The sequence below is a fragment of the Gorilla gorilla genome, chromosome 13, assembly GCF_029281585.2.
Source record: "Gorilla gorilla gorilla isolate KB3781 chromosome 13, NHGRI_mGorGor1-v2.1_pri, whole genome shotgun sequence".
Taxonomy (NCBI): domain Eukaryota; kingdom Metazoa; phylum Chordata; class Mammalia; order Primates; family Hominidae; genus Gorilla; species Gorilla gorilla.
In genome coordinates, this window is record NC_073237.2 from 35,918,360 (window position 1) to 35,931,818 (window position 13,459).

The 13,459-nt window shown below is 36.9% G+C and overlaps 1 long non-coding RNA gene across 1 annotated transcript in view; it reads left to right on the top strand.

Annotated features, from left to right (window-relative positions):
* Positions 1–13,459, top strand: part of LOC129524727 (uncharacterized) — a 926,434-nt gene that overhangs the window by 712,967 nt on the left and 200,008 nt on the right. The gene's annotated exons all lie outside the window — the stretch shown is intronic.

Here is a 13,459-nt window from a genome sequence, read left to right on the forward strand (position 1 = left end):
TTTTGAGAGTCTCCTTTGTTCCATGAAAAAATGTCTCATATTTTCCCCTTTATGCTTTCTAGACTGAATTTCTAGTAATATTTCTTAAACATAAAATAATTTGTTCAATAGGTATGGCCAAATCATTATAGTTGATTAATTTTTAACCAATGTAGTAACTTACTGTTGCTTCTTCTATCACAAAGCCAACTTTATTTTTTCAGCATGGCATCAAAATCCCTCTTAAATTGGCTTACACCAAGTCAAATAATCTTATTTCTCATCCTTCCCTGACTTGAACCCTTCCCTGCAATCATTTTGGTCTCCTCATTGTTCTATTATGCTCATGCCATTTTCCCTGTTTGTTGGCACCCTGCATCATCATTTCAATCCATGGTTCCTGTTTTGCCTCCTCTATGAAGCCTTTCTAACTCCAAATACACTTATCCCACACTGTTTTACCAAAACACATATTCTGCCTCTTTACTTCTTTCTCATTTCTCAGTTTTATTTCCCAGCTAACTTATAAGCTGATTTAGGGTACTTACAATGACATATTTTTCCTACAATGACTATTTTTAATATCTTGAAAATATTAAAATTTTAATATATCTATTAGGTATAAAATACATATATAAAAATATTTATATTTTGTCCATTTTTAATGATGAAGCTAAATGAATTAAAATGTAATGAAAAAAAATCTAGCAGTTAAAGAACAGTGAGATTAGAAAGAGATGAAAGAACATTTTAAACAATCATGTTAGAATTGTGCCAGTGTAAACACAGCACAGTAGGGACTTATTTTTTATCATCCCAATTTAGAAGCCTTATGTGTGTACTGGTTACTTCTACACATTTTTTGAAGTCGGCCCCTTGTGAAGCATTATGCCGCAGTATGTTTATATACCATGACAAGTTGAATTTTGCTGCTTACGTTACTATATTTTTAATATATCTAAATTAAAAATTTTAGTGGGAAAGGGAAGGGTAAAAAATTTAGCACAGTGTTTTAAATGATAAACAATACTAAACAGCCAAAATATATAAGTATGTGGGAAAATACAGAGAAATGATGGAAGTATGATTGTTAGCATTCTTTTATTTATAACATTTTCTTAGCTTTTTGAAGTTGAGGAATTAATGAAATATGTGTTTTTTCCCAAGAAAAATGTGTTTTGAGGTCTAACTGTTAAAATCAGAATAGATTAGTGAACTGTAGGCACTGTTGATCTGACCTTTGGTGATAGTTTTTCTGCTGTGTGGGGTTTTATTCTGTTCTTCACATGATAGGCAGTTAAAGAAGTATCCACAAAATTTCAGGAGAACCCCCAAAACTGTCTTCATAGTCAATCATGTTTTCTTGTTCTACCTTTCCTAATATCTTATTTATTGGTCAATCTGTCTGGTTTTTTATTTTTATTGGTTTTTTTCCCCCCGTATCTTTTTTCTCTGATTTTCTACTGTCTCGTAATGTTCCCACTAATTAATTCCTCCTGCTCACCACCAACATTCTGACTCATACCTCGGGAAGATGTCGCAGGCGGAGTTTTCCCACGGAAGAACTTTACTGACTATTTTATCCCTTCCAGTACAGTTTCTTTTCAAAGAATAATGTCTAACATTTAATTATCTTATATAAAACAAATATTAATCCCTGTATATGGCATTTAAGTTTTACTCTATGGAAAACTGAAGTTTTCTAAATAACAATTTTTTTTCACTGAAATTTTTTCTCTTGTAAGCTCTGTTCCCGTAAATATGACAGCAATAATAAAAGAAGCCTTTTGATTTCATGTAAACATGCATTGCTTTCCAATCTGTCATCACCCTAAAGGTGATGCTAAATGAGTTATCATACATGATAGCTAAACGTGTGTTCCACATGGAAGCACAATCAATAGACTTTTTTAAAAAACATTTTATCTTCAATATGTTGATTTTAGGATTGCCTTCATCAACTATAATGACATGTCTTAAACTAGATGTTTTATGGAATTCTTAATTTTTATGTACATTTAATGCATTTTTATAATTATTTATATACTTTCGTATTCATTGTTTGGCTTTCTAAAGAGTTACTAAATTTATAATCAGAGCTGCTTCATAGTGGCTGTAATGAACCCAAAGTAATACAGAAAGTGTTTCTTTCCATATTGGTTAACAATAACAGCCTGTTTTTTGAGTCAAATTCGTAAAAATTATACCTTAGTATGCAAATTTATTTTTTCATTACTGATGCAGAGCAAAGAAAGCCAACAGGATAGCAAACACTAACATTTTGCCTCTAAGTGCTCACAGGCATAAAATAAATGAGCCATGGCTATTGATTGTCTTTAGCCTACATTATTTGCACAGGAACTATTAAGGAGGCTTTGCCATCTTCCTTTCATGCCTCATTTTCTCATACTATCTAATGAAGAGCTTCACTTAAATGATAATGTGCTACTCTCCCGAAAGTACATTTTTATAGCACTAAAAGGCAATACTTGTGTAAAAAGGAATGTTTTTCGTGCTATATTTAGTGGCCTGTTGCACTGTATAAAATGAAGAAATATTCTAGAGCTGAGTGGCATTATTCTTTTAATTAATTTCTAGTTTTAAAATTTATGTTATCAATCCAAACTGCTGAATAACAAATGTCACTATAATATTCAAAGAGTTGTGAGATTATCTTTGATGCCCTCTAAAAAGACATATTTTATATTTTTTGTTGTATTTGCCTTATGAAGGGTTCATTGTGAGGCTAAAATGATAAATATGTGTAAAATAAATTTTCATTTTGGGGCACACTGAGTTTAGAATCCCTCTCAGAAATGTATGAGTGAAGCTTTGGATTGAAATCCTGAAATTTCATTAGTAAGGTCTAAGCTGGAAATACTTTTGTATGAATCATCAGTTGTGGAAATCAGAAAAATGAATGAGATTATTTGGGAAGACAAGAGAGAAGTCAAGCTGAAATACTGGAAATATTGATATTTAAGGAGTAGCACATAAACAAGTGCCCATGAGACCACATATGCAGAAAGGAAGGATACAGACAAGTAGAGGGTGGTGTCATGAAAATCTAAGAAGAAAATATCTTTGGAAGAAGAGTGTGCGATGCCACAGAAATGATGTGTGTGTGTGTGTGTGTGTGTGTGTGTGTGTCTGTGTGTCTGTGTTTCTCATCTTGAGACCTGGAAACCAAAACCTGCAATGTGCATTATCAACCTTTGTCTTCCTCCCTCCTTCTTCCCTTTATCCATTACTTCCTCCTCCCTTTCTTCCTTCCTTTCTTTTCTTTTTCTCTTTCTCTTCTTCCTCCCTTCCTCCTACTTTCTCTCTCTTTGTTTTTGCCAGTTGCAAAACAAATGCCTCACTTTAATTTGTGTTTCCATGCTTATTCACAAAGCTGAACATTTCTTAGCTATTTATTGGCAATTTGTTTTTCTTCTGTGAATTTTCATGCATTCTAAATCAATTGCATTGTAAATCGATGGAGAAATGGACAATAAATCTGGATTGCAAAGCAGGATATTAGGTATAAATTTCTGCTAAAGACATTTTTCAAGTATCAGCTGGTAGTAGTATCACCTGTATGTAGAGGTGTGTGTGTGTTTCTTAGGTATGCCTCTTAAAAACAGAACATAGGTAGACAGGTGGATTTTCTTTTCTCCACCATCCCTTCCCCAAATTGAGAGTCTCTGGCTTTTACTAGGGAAATTTAATAAATTCACATTCACATTACAGTGGTCACTGATATTTTTAGAATTACTTTTGGCACTTTAGATCTATTTTTACTTGCAGTGCTTCCTTTAGATTGCCCTTTTCCCCACTTGACTTTGTTGGATTAATTTAATGTTCTTTGCTTCATTCAATTATTTGTGTTAGTTTAAATTTCTTCATCATATTTGCAATGTGATAGTGGCAATGCTTAATATTTTATTTAAACTTCAAAAAGTTTTATTTTCTACCAACATCTGGAATTACTTAGTATTTATAGCCACATTCAAATAAAACAAAGAACACAGCATGCTGCTTCTTTCACCTGCCCTGCCTTATCTTTAGCAGAAATAAATACTTCCTAATTACCAACAATTTGTGTATGATACTTCAAGTGCATTTTTATATAAATATGCTGATAAAATTTTTGTTCAACACTGTTTCATGAATTTGACATATTTCTTGATATAGAAATCTTTTTTATTTGTTTTGCTAGTATATATCCCTTAGCAATATTTTCAGAAAGGACCTGCAGTTGGTAGATAGAATGTTATAAAAGTCTTTATTTTTCTCTACTACTTACATGTTATTTTCCTGTGTATGAGATCAGGGTTTTTGAAGACATCGTACTGTTATATTCATTCTTCCACTTTAACTGCTGAAATACCTTAGACTAATTTAATATTCATTCTTTTGAATTCAAGCTGCTTTCCTTTTGTAGCTTTTTGTAATTTGACTGGAAATATAGCCTCATTTTTACTTTTCGTATTCTTTCTGCTCAATACTCAGAGATCACCTCTCTATTTGGAACCATCTTATTTTTCTCATTTGGGGATATTGTATATCTTTTTTAATTAAAAAATCATCTCTTCCATGATCTCTATTATACTCCTCTGGAAATTTTATCAGATGAATATTGAAACATTGATGTATACTCTTCCTGCCTCCAAACTCCTCTATTTTACTTCTTATCTCCTTATTTATTTTGTCGTGCATTCTGAGAAAATATCTTGCCTCAATTTTTCAATCAATTGACTTCAGTTTATAGCTAATCTATTTAGCTCATTTAAAAATTCTAGCATCCAATTATTTTTACTTTTTTCACAAAAATATGTTTTAATTATTGTTTTTCTAGCTACAATAGTACCTTTAATCTTTGAGGATTCTAGTGAATACTAATGCTGTTTGTTTGCCTCAAATTTCTGGGGATTTAACATTTTCTGCCTTTAGAGGAATACAGCTTCTGATTACAAAGACAAGGACATGTGGTCAGTTATTAGGAAGGAGAAGGATGTCTAATAAGGTGAAATATGTTGCTAGTGTATTTTCTTGGTGTGAAAGCCCCCAACTTCCTTGAATCCAGAGGCACAACTCTGCCTCTTTAATCCTGCTTCCTATCTGGGAATCTTCAAAGTCAGAAGACCCACACAGCGGCTCTATTCAGAGTTTTATCCTGTTACCAAAAGATTCAGCATCAGCCAAGACCAAAACAGGGAGAGGGGCAGATGACTCCTGAGCGGTGAGAACTAGAGACAGAGGTTGCTACTGAAGGGGAAAAGCAGTATCAAGAAAAATCTCTGGTGTCACAATTTACCTTCAAGTCTAGGATCATTTTAATTGACTACCATCAAAGAGAAGTTTCTAGGAGGTGACATACATTTTTTTGTGGCTTCTGTGACTGTGCAACTATGGCATCCAGTGGGGACATATAGAAACTTATCTACTATTCTCTAATTAGTCTAGAAAGGCTTCCTGTGAGAAATGGGATTGTAGGAGAGAGAAGTTCTGCAAACTTCTTTGGAAATGTCACTTCTATAAAGTGATGGCTTTTCAGTGGGAATAAGATGAAGGAATGCCATTTGTTTAACATTCACTATGGCCATTTACTGTGCTGTGTGATTTTATGTATGTTACGTTGTTTAATTTTCAGAAGTGTATCCTCATCACTCTCTACATATGAAGAAAACTAGGATTAGTAAAATTGAGTAACTTACCCAAAGTCATTCAGCTGTCAAATGGGAAGTCTGGGTTTGAAACCATATATGTCTAAATAAAACCCATATATGTCTAAATTAAAATTGCTGTCAGGCACTTGAACTGAACTAATTACAACAGAACAAGATATTTACCTCTCATTTACTTAGGGCCAAAGGCTAAGGGATATTGATCATTGACAACAGACTCCTGGAACTATGATCACTCAAGACTTTATCAGGTCTATTCTTATATACATATTGAATAGTAAGATAAAAGTGATAATTCAAAACCCCAGGTAGGTCTGACTGAGATGGTCTTTCTACTTCCTAATTCCCCATATTCTACTTTGAGTGCCTCAGAAAACAAGTCATCTGTCTTTCACTCTAAGGCTAGAAAATAGTATCTTCATTCCTCTGCATCTCTAACTGACCTCCCAGGACTTACCTTTGGATTGCTAAAGAAGGGAAACTTTATAGCAGTTATAACATGTTAGAGTTAAATAAGCTGCTCTTCAGAGTGTGGATAAATGAATCAAAGGCTACTTTCTTGTGAAAATACCTGCAGATATTATGAATATAGGTTACATCCCCATAAGTTTGCTTTCTTTCTAATATTTAAAGACAAAAAGTCTTTGAGTAAAATATCATAGTGGATAATTTAATATTTTATAATATTTACCTTTATTTCTACCACATTATGTAGTATTATTTTTATTATATAATCTTGTATTTTTATGGTCTTATATCTTTCATGCACTAGACACCTACTGATCAAAGTAGCCTAAATAGGAGGGGGGCGGTTCCAAGATGGCCGAATAGGAACAGCTACAGTCTACAGCTCTCAGCATGAGCAACGCAGAAGATGGGTGATTTCTGCAATTCCAACTGAGGTACCAGGTTCATCTCACTGGGGTTTGTTGGAGAGTGGGTGCAGGACAGTGGGTGCAGCCCACCAAGCATAAGCCGAAGCAGGACGAGGCATAGCCTTACCCGGGAAGCACAAGGGGTGTGGGAGTTCCCTTTCCTAGCCAAGGGAAACTGTGAAAGACAGCACCTGGAAAATGGGGTAACTCCCACCCTTCTACTGCGCTTTTCCAATGGTCTTAGCAAACGGCACACCAGGAGATTATAACCCGTGCCTGGCTCAGAGGGACCCATGCCCACAGAACCTCGCTCATTGCTAGCACAGCAGTCTGAGATCTAACTGCAAGGCAGCAGCGAGGCTAGCGGAGGGGTGCCCGCCATTGCTAAGGCTTAAGTAGGTAAACAAAGTGGCCAGGAAGCTCGAACTGGATGGAGCCCACCGCAGCTCAAGGAGGCCTGCCTGCCTCTGTAGACTCCACCTCTGGGGGCAGGGCATAGCCAAACAAAAGGCCGCAGAAACCTCTGCAGACTTAAATGTCCCTGTCTGACAGCTTTGAAGAGAGCAGTGGTTCTCCCAGCACGGAGTTTGAGATCTGAGAACGGTCAGACTGCTTCCTCAAGTGGGTCCCTGACCCCCGAGTAACCTAACTGGGAGGCACCCCCGAGTAGGGGCAGACTGACACCTCACATGGCCGGGTACCCCTCTGAGACGAAGCTTCCGGAGGAACGATCAGGCAGCAACATTTGCTATTCAGCAATATTACCTGTTCTGCATCCTCCGCTGCTGATACCCAGGCAAACAGGGTCTGGAATGGACCTCCAGCAAACTCTAGCAGACCTGCAGCTGAGGGTGCTGACTGTTAGAAGGAAAACTAACAAACAGAAAGGACACTCACACCAAAACCCCATCTGTACATCACCATCATCAAAGATGATGGTAGACAAAACCACAAAGATGGGGAAAAAACAGAGCAGAAAACTGAAAATTCTAAAAATCAGAGTGCCTCTCCCCCTCCAAAGGAATGCAACTCCTCACCAGCAACGGAACAAAGCTGGATGGAGAATGACTTTGATGAGTTGAGAGAAGAAGGCTTTAGACAATCAAACTTCTCCAAGCTAAAGGAGGAAGTTCGAACCCATTGCAAAGAAGCTAAAAACCTTGAAAAAAGATTAGACGAATGACTAACCAGAATAACCAGTGTAGAAAAGTTCTTAAATGACCTGATGAAGCTGAAAACCATGGCACAAGAACTACATGACGAACGCACAAGCTTCAGTAGCCGATTCGATCAACTGGAAGAAAGGGTATCAGTGATTCAAGATCAAATGAATGAAATGAAGCAAGAAGAGAAGTTTAGAGAAAAAAGAGTAAAAAGAAATGAACAAAGCCTCCAAGAAATATGGGACTATGTGAAAAGACCAAATCTGTGTCTGATTGGTGTACCTGAAAGTGATGGGGAGAATGGAACCAAGTTGGAAAACACTCTGCAGGATATTATCCAGGAGAACTTCCCCAACCTAGCAAGGCAGGCCAACATTCAAATTCAGGAAATACAGAGAATGCCACAAAGATACTTCTCGAGAAGAGCAACTCTAAGAAACATAATTGTCAGATTCACCAAAGTTGAAATGAAGGAAAAAATGTTAAGGGCAGCCAGAGAGAAAGGTCGGCTTACCCACAAAGGGAAGTCCAGCAGACTAACAGCGGATCTCTCGGCAGAAACTCTACAAGCCAGAAGAGAGTGGGGGCAAATATTCAACATTCTTAAAGAAAAGAATTTTCAACCCAGAATTTCATATGCAGCCAAACTAAGCTTCATAAGAGAAGGAGAAATAAAATCCTTTACAGACAAGCAAATGTTGAGAGATTTTGTCACCACCAGGCCTGCCCTACAAGAGCTCCTGAAGGAAGCACTACACATGGAAAGGAACAACTGGTACCAGCCACTGCAAAAACATGCCAAATTGTAAAGACCATCAATGCTAGGAAGAAACTGCATCAACTAATGAGCAAAATAACCAGCTAACATCATAATGACAGGATCAAATTCACACATAACAATATTAACTTTAAATGTAAATGGGCTAAATGTTCTAATTAAAAGACACAGACTGGCAAATTGGATCAAGAGTCAAGACCCATCAGTGTGCTATATTCAGGAGACCCATCTCACATGCAGAGACACACATAGGCTCAAAATAAAGGGATGGAGGAAGATCTGCCAAGCAAATGGAAAACAAAAAAAAAGGCAGGGGTTGCAATCCTAGTCTCTGATAAAACAGACTTTAAACCAAGAGAGATCAAAAGAGACAAAGAAGGCCATTACATAATGGTAAAGAGATCAATTCAACAAGAAGAGCTAACTATCCTAAATATATATGCACCCAATACAGGAGCACCCAGATTCATAAAACAAGTCCTTAGAGACCTACAAAGAGACTTAGACTCCCACACAATAATAATGGGAGGCTTTAACACCCCACTGTCAACATCAGACAGATCAACGAGACAGAAAGTTAGAAAGGATATCCAGGAACTGAACTCAGCTCTCTACCAAGCAGACCTAATAGACATCTACAGAACTCTCCACCCCAAATCAACAGAATATACATTCTTCTCAGAACCACATCACACTTATTCCAAAATTGACTACATAGTTGGAAGTAAAGCACTCCTCAGCAAATGTAAAAGAACAGAAATTATAACAAACTCTCTCTCAGACCACAGTGCAATCAAACTAGAACTCAGGATTAAGAAACTCACTCAAAACCACTCAACTACATGGAAACTGAACAACCTGCTCCTGAATGACTACTGGGTACATAATGAAATGAAGGCAGAAATAAAGATGTTCCTGGAAACCAATGAGAACAAAGACACAATATACCAGAATCTCTGGGACACATTTAAAGCAGTGTGTAGAGGGAAATTTATAGCACTAAATGCCCACAAGAGAAAGCAGGAAAGATCTAAAATTGAAACCCTAACATTGCAATTGAAAGAACTAGAGAAGCAAGAGCAAACACATTCAAAAGCTATCAGAAGGCAAGAAATAACTAAGATCAGAGCAGAAATGAAGGAAATAGAGACACCTGACTTCAAACTATACTACAAGGCTATAGTAACAAAAACAGCATGGTACTGGTACCAAAACAGAGATATAGACCAGCGGAACAGAACAGAGCCCTCAGAAATAATACCACACATCTACAACCATCTGATCTTTGACAAACCTGACAAAAACAAGAAATGGGGAAAGGATTCCCTATTTAATAAATGGTGCTGCGAAAACTGGCTAGCCATATGGAGAAAGCTGAAATTGGATCCCTTCCTTATACCTTATACAAAAGTTAATTCAAGATGGATTAAAGACTTAAATGTTAGACCTAAAACAATAAAAACCCTAGAAGAAAACCTAGGCAATACCATTCAGGACGTATGCATGGGCAAGGACTTCATGTCTAAAACACCAAAAGCAATGGCAACAAAAGCCAAAATTGACAAATGGGATCTTAATTAAACTAAAGAGCTTCTGCACAGTAGAAAAAACTACCATCAGAGTGAACAAGCAACCTACAGAATGGGAAAAAAATTTTGCAATCTACTCATCTGACAAAGGGCTAATATCCAGCATCTACAAAGGACTCAAACAAATTTACAAGAAAAATCAAACAACCCCATTAAAAAGTGGGCGAAGGATATGAACAGACACTTCTCAAAAGAAGACATTTATGCAGCCAACAGACACATGAAAAAATGCTCATCATCCCTGGCCATCAGAGAAATGCAAATCAAAACCACAGTGAGATAGCATCTCACAGCAGTTAGAATGGCCATCATTAAAAAGTCAGGAAACAACAGGTGCTGGAGAGGATGTGGAGAAATAGGAACAGTTTTACACTGTTGCTGGGACTGTAAAGTTGTTCAACCATTGTGGAAGACAATGTGGGGATTCCTCAAGGATCTAGAACTAGAAATACTATTTGACCCAGCCATCCCATTACTGGGTATATACCCAAAGGATTATAAATCATGCTGCTTTAAAGACACATGCACACGTATGTTTATTGCGGCACTATTCACAATAGCAAAGACTTGGAACCAACCCAAATGTCCATCAATTATAGACTGGATTAAGAAAATGTGGCACATATACACCCTGGAATATTATGCAGCCATAAAAAAGGATGAGTTCATGTCCTTTGTAGGGACATGGATGAAGCTGGAAACCATCATTCTCAGCAAACTATCGCAGGGACAAAAAAACAAACCACATGTTCTCACTCAAAAGTGGGAATTGAACAATGAGAACACTTGGACACAGGAAGGGGAACATCACATACTGGGGCCTGTAGTGGGGTGGGGGAAAGGAGGAGGGATAGCATTAGGAGATATGCCTAATGTAAATGACCAGTTCATGGGTGCAGCACACCAACGTGGCACATGTATACATATGTAACAAACCTGCAAGTTGTGTCCATGTACCCTAGAACTTAAAGTATGATAAAAAAAAAAGTAGCCTAAATATTAGGTTGATACAAAGGTAATGGTGTTTTTGTGATTTAAAAGTAATGGCAAAAACTGCAATTTCTTTTGCACCAAACAAATATATGTTAATATTTATTCTCAATCTAATAATCTATGAACCCATAATTCTAGGTGTATTAATCAAGGTTCTCTAGAGGGACAGAACTAATAGCATAGATGTATATATAAAGGAGAGTCAATTAAGAAGAATTGACTCACACCATCACAAGATGAGGTTCCACAATAGGCCGTCTGCAAGCTGAGGAGAGAGGAAGCCAGTCAAGTCCCAAAGCTGAAGAACTTGGAGTTCAATGTTCGATGGCAGGAAGCTTCCAGCACTGGAGAAAGGTGTAAACTGGGAGGCTAAGCCAGTCTAGTCTTTGCACGTTCTTCCACATGCTTTTATTCTGACCGTGCTGGCAGTTTATTAGATCTGTGCCCACTCAGATTAAGTGTGGGTCTGCTTTTCCCAGTCCACTGACTCAAACGTTAATCTCCTTTGGCAACACCCTCACAGACACACCTAGGGACAAAATTTTGTATCCTTCAGTGTAATCAAGTTGACATTTAGTATTAACCATCACACTAGGATTTTAATAGATATTTGTTATGTATTTGTTTGTTTCATGATTTTTCAAATAACATATAAGCTATCTTTTTACCCACTTTAATTGCTCTGAAACAGCTAGAAAAGACTTGGAGAGATGGGTAGAGAGTAGGTACTGCATTTACCAATATATCGCCAATGATTTATTATCATGTCTTCTTTTGATGTCTGTGGTATTCTCAGCTGAATGCCTACTGAATATCCATCCTCACTTGTTATCTTTACTAACAGACCCCCAATGTTGATTTTAAAAGTGATATGTCACTTATAAATACTTTCTTTCTTGGTTACCCTGGCAATGAGAGATGATCATGTTTTTAGTTCTGGAGAAAGAAATGTAGGTGGAAGTATTAACAAAGGACAAAAAGGCAAAGCCTCATAAGGAGAAACACTTTGACCTTCTTCCTTTGGTCATTTCCTATGTCAGGAAATGCAAATAATCGCCTGGAAATAAAATAGGACAAACGCCACAAACTAAGGACTGTGGATGAGGATGACAGGGGATACTTGTTTCCTTAAAGAAACACACCTTTAGGCATCTCAACCAGCCTAGAGACTTGAAAAACATGAGCCCCCATCTGTCAGAGTTCTTTGGGTTTTCTATTATTTGTACCTACACCAATAAAATAGGTTAACGCTTCTGTAAATTTTTGAAATCTGGTGAGCTGCAACTGCTTTTAGGATAATTGCTCAGTGATGAAGTAGTCCACCCGCCCCCTCCCCTCACCGTTTTTGTTTGTTTGTTTGTTTGTTTCTTTTAGGAGTCCTTTGCCATTCTGCATTTATTGACTTCTTCCCTCCAGGACAGGTGAAGGATCTTTCCTAGTGGACTGTATTATGGCAGTGTTTAGTAGTCCCTCTAGATGCTGGTTGGAATTCAGAGACTCATTTATGTTTAGGGATCTTTTCAGTTGAAACCTTTCAATGCATCTTCTTCAATGGAGGGAATAATTAACAGCTGTTAGTATTTCAGGAGTTTAGTAGAACTTTGGAAAAGACCCAGAATGATTTGTAAAGCCCTACTTTTAACAAAAACAACAACATTAAGCTCGACAGGACTATGTGGAATTTTATTGTAACCTAAAGCTATGTTATGCAGCTTCAGGTTGCCAACAGCATATCCTTCATTACAACGGTGCCAACATTTATATTATACACATACTTTGCTGTACTTTTGGATTCTTTCTAAAAATTCACTACAGGCTAGCATAAAGCTTTCAGGTTTTCAGCATACGAGTTAATGCTATGTGTTCTCAATGCTTTATTTGTTTGTCATAGAATTTTTCCCCCAAGACATTGAAACTGGGAGACTGGATAGTTTAGACAAATTGATCAGACATTGTTGTTGTATTCCACTTAGTCTCACTGGCACATGCAATATACACAACACCCAATGGAATTTAGTTCTGTGTGGAGCATTCCTGGCAACATCTTTTTCTATTAGGAATCACGGGAGAGAGAGCAAAAGCTGAAATTTTGAAATCTGATATGAAATTGTTTTCAATGTTATTGGCAACACTAAGTGCCCCATACAATGATGCCCATGCAAAATTTTCTGTGAGCTTAGTACTAGAAAGATCTATCTCCTCTTTATAATAATTTGATACATTTGTTCAGTTGCCAACAATACAAATAATACACCCTTTCTCCCACAGTTTCCCTTTTTGCTTTAGCAGTCAGGAACCTCAAAACAAGATTTATGCCTATTCAAAGCAAGTATTTTTACTCATAAGATTATAGTATAAGCATTCTCATGTTATTATATTTCTAATCCCATTTCAACTTTCAATTTTATTTATT